Here is a 14,367-nt window from a genome sequence, read left to right as displayed (position 1 = left end):
ATGTTTTTTCCCTTATAGCACTTTGTTGTTTTGGCATTTAAGACACCTGCAGAAGTACATATACACACACTGACCCAAGCAAGGTGCTCCCTCTGTAGCCTTCGTAGCCCTAATAAATTTCTACTCATTAAAAAAAAAAAAAAGGGGGGGGTTACAGGATAGATCTCAGAGTTTGTCATTGGCTACCATATGATCCTTTCATATTTTTCCTTCTAGCTGCTCCAGAATGTAGGAGACTTGGGGGCTTAAATACTTTTTCATCACAATAGACATTTTTTCCTTCTTTTTTTTGTGAACAATAACATATATACACAAAAAAAATACATTTCCAAGCACACCACCACAATTAGTTGTAGAGCATATTTCAGATTTTGACATGGGTTACAGTTTCACAATTTTAGGTTTTTACTTCTAGTGCTCTAAAATACTGGAGATGACTTCCGGAGAAGATGGCGGCTTAGTAAGACGCGCGGGTCTTAGTTCCTCCTCCAGAAAAGCAACTAAAGAAACAGAAACAATACGAAACAGCTCCCAGAGTCACGACAGAGACCAAAAAGACAGCGTACCCCATTCTGGAACAGCTGACGGGCAGGGAGAATCTGCTGCGGTGAGCTACCCGAGGGGCGCGCGTTTTCCCGGCCGGGGCGGCTGGCGACTGGGGTCCCCTCCACGCACGTGGCTCCCCAGTCTGACTGGGAACGTTGGATAGCGGGGCCCTCCCGTCACGCTTGGCATTTCGGGCCAGCTGGGCAATTAGGACCAGCACTCTCCCAAGCCGCGGCGGCCAGCGACCCCCACCTCCACGCGCGGTTTCCCGGGCGACTGCTGTGCAGACAGACGAGCGCCACGAGCGCCACCTACTGGGCAGGAAAAGAAAAACAGAGCCCAGAGATTTCACAGAAAAAGCTTTCAACCAGCTGGGTCCCACACCCAGGGAAATCTGATCAAATGCCCAGACACCAGCAGAAAATAATGGATGACGCTCGGAAAATTGAAGATACGGCCCAGTCAAAGGAACAAACCAATAGTTCAAATGAGATACAGGAGCTGAGACAACTAATGCTGAATATACGAACAGAAATGGAAAAATTCTTCAAAAACCAAATCAATAAATTGAGGGAGGACATGAAGAAGACATGGGCTGAACAAAAAGAAGAAATAGAAAATCTGAAAAAACAAATCACAGAACTTATGGGAGTGAAGGACAAAGAAGAAAAAATGGAAAAAACAATGGATACCTACAATGGTAGATCTAAAGAGACAGAAGCTACAATTAGTGAACTGGAGGATGGAACATCTGAATTCCAAAAAGAAACAGAAACTATAGGGAAAAGAAGGGAAAAACTTGAGCAGGGGATCAGGGAACTGAATGACAATATGAAGCGCACAAATATACGTGTTGTGGGTGTCCCAGAAGGAGAAGAGAAGGGAAAAGGAGGAGAAAAACTAATGGAAGAAATTATCACTGAAAATTTCCCAACTCTTATGAAAGACCTAAATTTACAGATCCAAGAAGTGCAGCGCACCCCAAAGAGAATAGACCCAAATAGGCGTTCTCCAAGACACTTACTAGTTAGAATGTCAGAGGTCAAAGAGAAAGAGAGGATCTTGAAAGCAGCAAGAGAAAAACAATCTGTCACATACAAGGGAAACCCAATAAGACTATGTGTAGATTTCTCAGCAGAAACCATGGAAGCTAGAAGACAGTGGGATGATATATTTAAATTACTAAAAGAGAAAAACTGCCAACCAAGACTCCTATATCCAGCAAAATTGTCCTTCAAAAATGAAGGAGAAATTAAAACATTTATAGACAAAAAGTCACTGAGAGAATTTGTGACCAAGAGACCAGCTCTGCAAGAAATACTAAAGGGAGCACTAGAGTCAGATACGAAAAGACAGAAGAGAGAGGTATGGAGTAAAGTGTAGAAAGAAGGAAAATCAGATATGATATATATAATACAAAAGCCAAAATGGTAGAGGAAAATATTATCCAAACAGTAATAATACTAAAAGTTAATGGACTGAATTTCCCAATCAAAAGACATAGAATGGCAGAATGGATTACGACCCAGCAATACCACTGCTAGATATCTACTCAAGGGACTTAAGGGCAAAGACACAGACGGACATTTGCACACCAGTGTTTATAGCAGCATTATCTACAATTGCAAAGAGATGGAAACAGCCAAAATGTTCATCAACAGACGAGTGGCTAAACAAATTGTGGTGTATACCTACGATGGAATATTATGCAGCTTTAAGACAGACTAAACTTATGAAGCATGTAATAACATGGATGGACCTAGAGAACATTATGCTGAGTGAGTCTAGCCCAAAACTAAAGGACAAATACTGTAAGGTCCCACTGATGTGACCCGACATTTGAGAATCAGCTTGGAATATATCATTGGTAACAGAGACCAGCAGGAGTTAGAAACAGGGTAAGATAATGGGTAATTGGAGCTGAAGGGATACAGACTGTGCAACAGGACTAGATACAAAAACTCAAAAATGGACAGCACAATAATACCTAAGTGTAATGTAACTATGTTGGAACACTGAATGAAGCTGCACCTGAAATATGGTTTTTTGTTTGTTTGTTTGTGTGTTTGTATCTTTTGTTTTTGTTTTTTTCTTTTTCCTTTTTATATATATATATATATATATTATTAGTATTATTATTTTAATTCTCTTCTCTATATTAACATTCTATATTTTTTTCTGCTGTTTTGCTAGTTCTTTTCCTAAATCGATGCAAATGTACTAAGAAATGATGATCATACATCTATGTGATGATACTAAGAATTACTGAGTGCATTTGTAGAATGGAATGATTTCTAAATGTTGTGTTAATTTCTTTTCTTTTTTTTGATTAATAAAAAAATTAAAAAAAAAAACCTCAGAAATGGACAGCACAATACTACCCAATTGTAATGCAATTATGTTAAAACACTGAATGAAGCTGCATGTGAGGTACAGGTTTTTTTTTTTCTTTTTCTTTCTATTATTGTTTTAATTCTTATTCTGTTGTCTTTTTATTTCTTTTTCTAAATCGATGCAAATGTACTAAGAAATGTTGAATATGCAACTATGTGATGTTATTAAGAATTACTGATTGTACATGTAGAATGGAATGATTTCTAATTGTTTTGTTAATTCTTTTTTTAATTAATAAAAAAATAAATTAAAAAAATATATAAAAAAAATAAAATACTGGAGATGAAAAGATATCAATTTAATGATTCAGCATTCATATTCACTTGTTAAGTCCTATCTTCTATGTATAATTCCACCATCACCCTTGATCTTTCTATACCTCTCTTTGGGGTTGTTTGGGCTATGGCCATTCTGAATTTTTGATATTGGAAGGGTCTTTCACTAATATGGGGTAGGAAGATGGAATTATCTGATATTCTGGAGATGCTAGGCTATGTTTCAGGGCTTATCTGGGCCAGGGACCCATCTGGAGGTTGTAGATTTCTGGAAAGTTACCCTAGTGCCTGGAACCCTTGTGGAATCTTATATATTGCCCTAGGTGTTCTTTAGGATTGGCTGGAATGGTTCTGGTTGGGGGTTGGCAGGTTATGATAGGTAGAAAGGTCTACCTGAAGCTTGCATAATAGCAACCTCCAGAGTAGTCTCTTGACTCTATTTGACCTCCTTTGCCTCTGATGTGTTGGCCAACTTTTGATCCGGTTTTCAGCCAACCACCCAAACAAACTCTTAATGCCTTTTCTAACTGCTTGAGCTTTAACGTTGAATGCAGAATCTCTGCTTAGTGGGCCCACATCAATAAATTCAGCTTGATCTAGCTTTATATACTTCCCACAATTATCCCACACCCTTAAAATCCATTGCCACACATATTTCCCTGATTTCTGTCTATATAAATTGGAAAACTCATGCAATTCTTTTGGAGTATAATGTACCTTTTCGTGGTTGGTACTTTGTACCTCACCTTTTGGGACCCGAGTCTAGTTATAGGTCTCAAAGAAATGAGGGGTGGTGGAGGTGGGTCATGAAAAGAATTAGAAGTATCTTCCAAGCCATTTGCTTCAGGGCATTCATTTGCAGTTTCATCTGGTGGAACAGGATTAATCACTCTAGGGCTAATCGCTTCAGGTGGAGGTTGGGTGGTCAATTCCTCAGGGCAGGCTGGAGGTGGGGCGGCTATGTCTTCAGGGCAGACTATTACAAGGGTTATCTAGAGAAGGCTCAGCATGACCTAGGGTTCAACCTCTCCACAGACATCATTATCAATCCATATGTTGCCATCCCATTTTTCAGGGTCCTACTCTTAATTCTTGCCCTCACTTCAATGGCAGACACGATGCAAAATTGAGATTTCAATTTACATTGTGAAGTTACTACTCTAACAATAAGATTCTGAGTCTGATTTTCAGGGATCTCTAGTCTATGGCTGCAGGAAATAAAATTTTCCTTCAGGACACTCATAGAAATGCTTACATCTGTCAGACGGCACGTAAGCTTTTCATTTGAAGCCTTAAGTCCATCTCTTTCACTCATTAATATATACAGTGGGCACACTCACCTTCCTCCATCTTGGGTTTGGTGAGTTCTGCCCGGGAGTGTAGAAATACCCCCCCCACACACACTTTAAATTTCTTGGTCTACTTCTCTTCTTTCTCACTCTTTCTCCTTCTAAACCTTTCATGTGGTGCCGGAAACCCGGGAGAGGAGGCGCCCCAGCTTCCTCTCTCCTCCTTCCTCCACATGGCCGGCGACAAGGGATCCTTCGGCCGCCACTACACCCACCAGGGATTGGGGAAGTCCCTTCCCTCCTCACCCTGCTGCCGGGGCTCCCGGCTCTGAGAGAGCCTGTCCGTTAAATACTCTCCGAAAACCGTGAATTCACGTCAGGGTCTCTCCCAAGGGCTGAGGTGAACAGAGACGCCCACCACCTCACTCCCTTCCCGGGACTCGAAAAGTCGTGGGGACGCCCCGCTTCTCGTTTCCCTCCCGAGTTCAGGTCCAGGGCCTGAAAGGGCCTCAAACCAGGGGGACACGTCCCCCGGGGAGACGAGCCCCCCGCTCGTAGGAGCTCCGAGGGCTCTCAGGGCGCTGGGACGCCGACACCCCCTGGGCCAGTCCTTTCTCCTCAGAGCCCCCGCAGCATGGGCAGCAGGTCCTCTCACATGGGCCCGAGGATGGGACTTTCGATTTTAATATCCTTACGAACCTCCGCAACTTTTGCCAGAGGAACGACAAAAGGGCCGAAATTCCTTATGTCCAGGTTTTTCCCTTCTGCGCTCCTGCCCCTCCCTTTGTATCCTCCTCTCCCTCGCGCTGCCCTCCCCTCCCCCCAGCAGCGCTCCCACCGCCATCTTCCCCCCTCTTCCTCCCCCCGCCCAGCAGCATTCCAGCCGACATCTTATCCTCCCCCCATCTCCATCCTGTCCCCCACTGTCCTCAACAGCCTTGCCCTCCTCACCTATAAGATCTCAGACCCGCTCAAAGAACTCTTTACTGCCCACTACAGGGAACTGCGGGACCTGAGGGGTTAGCTCGAGTACACACCCCTTTCTCCCTAGCTGACCTCTCTAATACTGAGAAACGGCTAGGTTCATTCTCCAGCGACCCGACCGCCTATACTAAGGAATTTCAATATCTAGCTAATGCCTACAGTTTAACCTCGCATGACATTCATGTAATCTGCTCTTCTTCCCTAACTACAGATGAAATGGACCACATTTTCAATGCAGCCAGGGCTCATGCTGACCAGGTGCATATAACCGACCACACCTTGCTGGCAGGGGCCGAGGCAGTGCCAGACCAAGAGCCAGGGTGGGACTATCAGGTTGACACTCCAGTGGGGAGGAACAGGTGGACTAGATGGGACAAAATGTTTGTAGGCATGCAGAAAGCTTCACATAAAGTAGTAAACTTCCATAAGCTAAGGGAAATTACCCAGGGTCCTGATGAAAACCCGGCGGCTTTTCTACACCGGCTCACAGAAGCCCTCTCCCAATATACCTGCCTAGACCCCAACTTGGAGGCTGGTAAAACTGTTTTAGCCGCACACTTTATATCCCAATCAGCTCCAGATATAAGGTGTAAACTTAGAAAAATTGAGGACGGTCCTCAGGCCCCTATCCATGACCTGGTAAACACGGCCTTTAAAATTTTAAATACTCATGATGAACTAGAGAGGGCAGAAAAGGAATCCCAGGACCCCCGAAAGGGAAATTTACAAACCCAATCCCTGATTGTGGCTCTGTGGCTCACTTCAATGGAGAAGAAGCCAGCTATGACTAATCCACCACCAGGAAAGTGCTTCAAATGTGGCCTCGATGGACACTGGTCCCACCAGTGCCCCAATGCTTGACTGCCCAAGGGACCGTGCCCTCTCTGTGGTACAAAGGGACATTGGAAAAGTGACTGCCCCTCAGCGCCCGGCCGTAGAGGGGCTGTCCTTCCAACCCCTAACCCACTGCTAGCAGTCCTGGGTCTGGCCACCAACGACGGACGACGCCCGGCCTCAGCGACCCCAATCACCCTCGTCGAGCCCAGGGTAACAATCAAGGTAGCAGGTAAGTCCACCTCCTTTTTAGCGGACACAGGGATTACCTTTTCTGTCCCCCCCTCTTACTCAGGTCAACTCCTTCCTTCCCAGGTCATGGTTATGGGCATAGACAGTCATCCTTCATGCCCCTTAACTACTGGACTGCTTACATATTTAATAGAAGGGTACCCCATTATACATTCTTTCTTAGTAATGCCTTCTTGCCCCAGCCCACTAATGGGGCAAGATCTTCTTGCCAAATTAAAAGCCTCACTACACTGGATAAAAAAACCCTCAAACAAAACTTCATAGCAAGTGCCAAACTAATGTCACTATCCACAGCACCACCCATGCCCCTAAAGAACAATATTTCTGGTGTAATGGAACTCTTACCAAGTGCCTTAAATCTATTGCCCCAGGACCATGCTTCCTGGTAACTATTGTTCCTCAATTGACCCTCTATGGGGAGTCTGAACTAACTTGGCTTTCTTACTATCCTAGTAGGCATCAGCCTAACTGCTTCAGTTGCAGCCTTAGCTGCAGCAGGAGGGGCACTGGGACATGGTATTTTAACCTCTCAAAACTTTGAAACTCAACTACAAGTAGCCCTGGAATCAACGTCAGAATCCCTCTCCTCTCTACATCGCCAACTCATCACACTAGCCCAGCTAACTCTTCAAAATCAATGGCCCTTAGACCTCCTGACAGCTGAAAAAGGAGGAACGTGTATATTCCTCCAAGAGAATGCTGCTATTATGTCAACGAGTCAGGTCTGGTGGAACAAAATATTCAAACCCTAAACAAAGAAACGATCTCTACCACAGAAAGCAAGGAACCAACTCTGCCTTAAACTGGTTTTCTTCTCCCCTGGCAACATGGCTCCTACCACTACTAGGACCAGTTATCCTAATCTGTCTCTTTTTTCTCCTAGCTCCCTGCCTCCTCAACTTCCTTCAGGGATGCATGAAGGAACTATCCCGGGTAGCAGTCAACCAAATGCTCCTGCATCATTATCATCACCTGCCTTCCTCACCAGATTCCTACAGCCAGCCTCCCCACTCCCCTGGCCATGACGGTTCCGGCCTATAACCCTATGCTGCCCCATTACAGCAGGAAGTAGCCAGAAAGATCTTGGCACCCTATTATCACAAAAAGGCTGGAATGTTAGGTTGGGGGAATGGGGAAGGGCACTGCAACTGCAGCTGTGGAGGCTGTGTCGCCCTTCCCAACCTGACTTCAGGAACTAATGAACTGCCCCTTCCGAACGTCACCTGACCTCCATCCTTAAAAGCTGCCTGTGCCAAAGCCTGCGCGCACTCACCTCCCTCCATCTTGGGTTTGGTGAGTTCTGCCCGGGAGCGCAGAAATACCCTCCCTTTAAATTTCCTGGTCTACTTTTCTTCTTTCTCACCCTTTTGCCTCCTAAACCTTTCAGCAAGGTTGTAGGATACAAGCCTACAATTTGTGGTCACACACAAATTGACCATATTTGTATATACAATCAATAGTATTAAAATGTAATATTATTTACAGTAGCTCAAAAAAGAGAGAAATATTTAGGTATAAATCTAACAAAACACATACAAGATCTTTTTCTGAAAATCACAAAATTGTGATGAAAGAAAACAAGGATCTGAACAAATGGAAAGACACAGTGTGTTCTTGGAGTGGAAAACTTAATATAATAAAGATGCCAAAAGTTTCCAAATAAATCCACAAATTTAATGCAATTCCAATAAAAATCCCAGCAGGATTATTTGTAGATATAAGGCAAGATAATTCTAATGTGTATAAGGAAAGGAAAAGTAACTAGAATAGCCAAAGCCATTTTGAAAAAGAAGATTCAAGGTGGAAGAATCACACCACCTGATTCAAGATTTACTAAAAAGTTAGAGCTATCAAGACAGCATGATATTGACAAAGGGATAAAAAAAAATAGATCAATGGAATACACTTACAGAGTCCAGAACTAAATCCACACAAATATGGTCAATTGACTTTTTATAATGGTGCAAAGGCAATTCAATAGAGGAAAGATAGCCTCTTCAACAAATGGTGCTGGAGCAATTGGACATCCATAGGCAAAATGATCATCATAATAAAGAATTTGGAATGAAACCTCACACTTAATTAACTCAAAATGGATCATAGATTTAAACGTAAAGTATGAAACTTTAAAATAGAGCTGGGACTAGTCACTCATTTTCAGGGTCATGCAACAATTTGGATGAAACCCTAAGTAGTCTGGCAAGTGGAAGGAGCCAGTTTGTAGGATTCCTTTTATCTGACCTTCTTGAAAAGACAAAATTGTAAGATCAGCAAACAGACTGGTGGTTTCCAGGAGTTATGGGTGGGGGCAAAGTGTGACTACCAAGGGCTATCATAAGGGAATTTTTTTGAGCAATGGAACTGTTTTGTATTCTAATTATGGTACTGGTTACGCGTATCTATACATATGTCAAAATTCATAAAACTGCATAGCCAAAAAGTCAATTTTATTGTATGTTAACTTAAAAATAAAATAAAATTCATGCATGCAGAGACATGCACATATCAAATATATATATATATATATATATATACAGTGTATCTAACAACAACCAACCAACATCCCTATACCTTCTATTTCCACAAAACTTCATAAAGGTGTCAAAAACCTTATCCCCAAGCCTGACTTCATACAAACGAAACATTAAGAATTCATTGGTGACATTCTGACTATCTCTTTTGCCAACTTACCCTATGGATTGGCAATATCATTCTGATTATGGGAATCAGAGTCCTTAGTGTCTTTCAGTCCAGTCAGAGAAGAAAACCAATCATAAAAACCCATTTTTAAGATTCTGTTTCTTAAGAGCTACCCCACTCTCGGCACCAAGCTGTATTAGCTAGAGAGTTCTCTAGGGAGACAGAATCAGCAGGAAATATCCATAGATATAAAATTTATATGTGTGCTTCATAACTGTTGGAATGTAGAGTCCAATACCTGTAGGGTAGGCTGTGAAGCTGACGACTCTGATGAAGGGTCTGGACGAACTCCACAGGAGAGGCTTGCCAGCTGAAGCAGGAAGAGAAGTGGCCTCTTCTGAATCCTCCTTAAAACTCTTCCAGTGATTAGATTAAGTATCACTTACTGCAGGAGGCAATCCCCTTGTCTGAGTACAAATGCAATCAGCTGTGAATTCAGCCAACATGATCAGGATTTAATTCTATGAAATAACCTCATAGCACCAGACAGGCCAGCATTTGATCAACCAGACAAGGAGGCACCACCACCTTGCCATGTTGACACATGAACCTGACCACGACAGTCATTGATTCCATTAAAAAAAATTTTTTTAAGTTGTGTGAGCTAGGGCTAACAATAGATATTCAGTGTTCCTAGCACCACTCATTGAAGAGACTATTCTTTCCCACTCAAAGGGGCTTAAACTAAAAAATCTATTGGCCATAGGTGTGTGGGTTTATTTCTGGACCATCAATTCTATTCCATTGTCCTATTTGTCTATCCTTACAGAGTTATAGCCAGGTCCACACTAATTTGATTTCTGTAGCTTTGCAGTAAATTTTGAAATCAGGAAGTGTACAACATCATTTTTTTCCTTCTTTTTCAATATTGTTTTGGTTTCTTGGAGTCCCTTGCAATTACATATGAATTTGAGGACTGCCTTTTCAATTTCTACAAAAAAGCTTCTGGAATTTTGATAAGAATTGTGTTGAATTTGTAAATCACTCTGGGTAGTATTTGACATCTTAATATTAAATCTTCCAGACCATGAGCATGAAACATTTTTTTTTTTCATTTATTTAAGCATTCTTTACTCAAATTGATGGTTTCCCATCAATTTCTTTATTTTCCAGACTGCCCGGGACAAAGCTCCAGGCTCAAATAAACTCAGTGCAGAAGGGGAATGTCCCTGATGCTAAAGGACCAAGGGAAGAAAATCACGGAGACCCTGACAGCCCCCCAGACAGAAGAGTAATGTTTCTTCCTTGCCAAAGAAGACTGAGACTGGCCCGATTATCCACAGGTGCCTTCCGTTTGGGCAGGAAACAGTCCACTGGGGCTAGCAATGACCATCCCTCCATTCCTCGTGGAACTTTGCCCAGGAGTTGCCTCAGTGTGCCTTAAGCAATATCCAGTCCCCCGAGAAGCCCAGGCAGGAATTCAGGCACACGTGGACCACTTGCTTACTCATGTTATAATACGGGAATGCCAGTCTCCAGGGAACACTCTTCTGTTGCTGGTATGAAAACCCGGCACCAATGATTATCGCCCTATTCAAGACTTGTGGGCCATTAACAAAGTGACTGCTCCCTTGCAATGTATAGCACCAAATCCATATACCCTCTTGAGCTTAATTCCTCCAACATCATTTTTCTCCTGCCAAGAACTGAAAGACGCTTTCTTCTGCATTCATCTGGCACCAGTCAGCCAATCCATCTTTGCCTCTGAATGGGAACACCCGTGCACTGGAAGAAAGCAACAGTTTACCTGGACATGCCTGCCTCAAGTGTTCAAAAATTCTCCCATGATATTCAGCCAAGCCCTAGGGAAGGACTTGCAAGAATTTCATGACAAAAAATATAATAGTGTTCCATTCCAATATGTAGATGATTTACAATTAGCACAACCTCACAAGACTGTCTAGAAGGTACAGAAGCACTCCTGGCCCACTTGAATCAAAGAGGCTATAAGGTGTCTAGGAAGAAGGCTCAAATTTGCAGAAAGCAAGTGAAATTCCTCAGACTTCACATCACCCAAGGTACCTGGCACCTGGGAACTGAAAGAAAACAAGCCGTTTTTCAGAAATGTACACCCACATCTTAGTGACAAGTCCGTGAGTTCCTAGGGGCTGCAGGATTCTACTGCATCTGGATCTCTAGCTTCACAATTGCTAAGCCCCTGTATGAGGCTACACAAGGAGCTGAGAATTCACCCTTGCTTGGGAAACCAAACAACAAAAAGCCTTTGAAACTCTACAAAAGGAACTCACTCAAGCTCCAGCCTTGGGTCTCCCAGACATTGACAAACCTTACACACTGTATGTTCATGAATGACAGGGAACAGCCATAGAAGCCCTTGTCCAAAAATTAGGTTCTTGGGATCACCCAGTAGCTTACTTGTCAAAGCAGTTAGACTTGGTAGACAAAGGATGGCCTCCTTGTCTGCAGGCCATAGCCGCCACTGTCATTCTAACCCCCTTGCTAAAAAGTTAACCTTCGGCCTTTGCATCCCACACCAAATCAAGGCAGTTCTCCAACAGAAGGGACATCATTGGCTCTCCACTTCCTGGCTGCTAAAATAATATGTGACAAGCCAAACATTCAAGTGGAGGCAATACACAGCCTAAACCCAGCTACCCTCCCACCGACAGAAGGCCAGCCTGATCATGAATGTATAGAAACCTTGGAATAAGTGTTCTCCAGCAGACCAGACCTAAAGGACCAGTCATTCTCCTGTCCTGATGTAGAATGTTACATGGACAGCAGCAGTTTGGTCCACAATGGAGTGCAAAAAGCAGGATATGCAGTGGTGACCCTGGACTCAATCGTAGAATCTGAGCCCCTTCCAGTAGGCACCTCAGCTCAAAAAGCTGAATTCATAACCATCACCAGAGCCCTGCTATTAGGATCAAATTCCATCATCAACATCTACACTGACTCAAGGTATGCCTTCAACACTGCTCGGGTACACGGGACCCTTACAAGAGAAGAGGACTAGTTAACTCCAGAGGAAAGGAAATAAAGCACGGTCTGGAGATCCTGGCCCTTCTGGATGTAGTATGGGCCCTGCGTAGGTTGCTATCACCCACTCCCCTGGACATCAGTCAGGAAACACAACAGTAGCCGGAGGGAACCATCTGGCTGACAAAGCCAAGGCAGGAGCCTTAAGGGGAACCCACTCCACAGTGCTTCTATTGGAACCCATAAATAGCCTACAGCCAAAATACTCTGAGGCTGGACATACCTGGCTGAGCCAAGAAAGCGGTGCCTTTCTACCAAATGGATTGTGGAAATTCAAAAATGCCTAATTAGCAACCCCAGAAGCACTCTGGCCCAGCGGTGGTTTTGTAAGTTCATGAAAATAGTCACTATGGAAGAACAGCCCTAGAGCAGTTTCTTCAACAGCACTTCTACATCCCTCGGCTGCATCAAATTGCCTGAGCAGTTTGTGCTAAATGTGCAACTTGTGCTCAAAACAACCCCGGACAAGGGCCAACCCCACCCCCCAGGAATTCAAGTCGTGGGACAGATGCCATTTGATGACATCCAAATAGACTTCACAGAACTCCCCTGGGCAAAGGGGTACCACCATTTACTTGTAGGAGTCTGTACCTTCTCAGGATGGGTGGAAGCCATACTGACTCACTCAGAAAAAGCCCAGAAAGTCATCTGCTTCTTGTGCAAAGAAATCATTCCGCGGTATGGACTGCCAAGTTCCTTATACTCTGACATTGGGCTGGCATTTGTAGCCCATATTATACAAAATCTCAGTAAAACCCTCTGCATAAAGTGGAATCTCCACACAGCATATAGGCTTCAGAGTTCAGGAAAAGTGGAGCGAATGAATCACACTTTGAAATCATACCTGAAGAAACTTAGTCAGGAAGCAAATTTAAAATGGATCGATGTTCTCCCTATAGCTTTGTTATGGTGAGATGCAGTCCCACAAAGCAAACCAGATTTTCCCCTTTCAATGTTTTGTTTAGACGGCCTCCACTACTAAAAGAACTCCAAGGAAACATTACACAATTTGGAGAGTTAGCCTTAAAAAAGCAACTCCAGGGCCTGAACTCCACTGTCTCAGTTGCAGAGCTGGGTAAATGAAAAGATTTCCACTGCAATTAACACCCTCTGTGCACTTCTTTACCCCAGGATCATTAGTCTGGGTAAAAGATTGGAAAAATCAGGCATTAACACCTACCTGGTTAGGGCCCTGTACAGTCCTCCTTTCTACCCCCGCAGCTATCAAGGATGCTGAGATCATCCGCTGGATCCACCACTCTGGGTTGAAACCTGGAAATAGCTCAACCCTGTCTTAGAAGTGCCAGACTAACCCAGAAAACCTGTTGTATCTGATCCTGCATAAAAGAACCCATGTGCCCTGTCCAAGCCACTCTGGAGCTAGCTGGTCTACATACAGGAAAAGCCTGAGGAAATCTTCTCTGAGCCTTGCTTCAGTCACTCCAGGGCTGATAAATCTACACACAGCTGAAGCTTGAGGAGTTGGTTAGCAGTCAAGTGCTGACTTAGTTGTTCAATTTAGTCTTTTTATACTTGATAAACAATGTATCAAAAGGGGGAATAGTTTGTAAGAGTGACTCATATTGCTGTATTTCCTGACTAAAATGACTTATGAATTTGCCTATTTTTAAGAATGTGTAAAACATGCTTTCTAAAAGAAAATGTCTCCTATTCTTGCCTAGTCATGCCCAGGTATGTCTAGGCCTGCCTGCTTAGCAAGAGCAAGTGTCTGCTTTCCAGATAAGAAACATCAGCTAAAAGCCAGGGCTTGTAGCTAGCCTGTCTGTCCCTGTCCATTCCCATGATAACTCTCACCCTACAAACTAGCTTATATAATCTTGTAACAAAGGACATTCAGGTCTCAGATTTTGGACAGAAGTCCTCTGAGACTGCCACAATAAAAGCTTGTACACTTCTCAGAGGCTCTGGTGCTTTCTTGTGTGTTGTTCGGAGTTTTCCCTACTTCAGTGTGCACTAATAAACTGCTTAATTGTTTAAACCAATGTGAGTAACTGATCTCAAGAGAAAACAATGGATAGCTTCTTTTAACCTATTCAGTCTGGCAGCACTCAAACAGTATTTCTCATACCTCC

Source organism: Tamandua tetradactyla, chromosome 6, assembly GCF_023851605.1.
Source record: "Tamandua tetradactyla isolate mTamTet1 chromosome 6, mTamTet1.pri, whole genome shotgun sequence".
NCBI lineage: Eukaryota > Metazoa > Chordata > Mammalia > Pilosa > Myrmecophagidae > Tamandua > Tamandua tetradactyla.
This window is presented reverse-complemented; position numbering follows the sequence as displayed.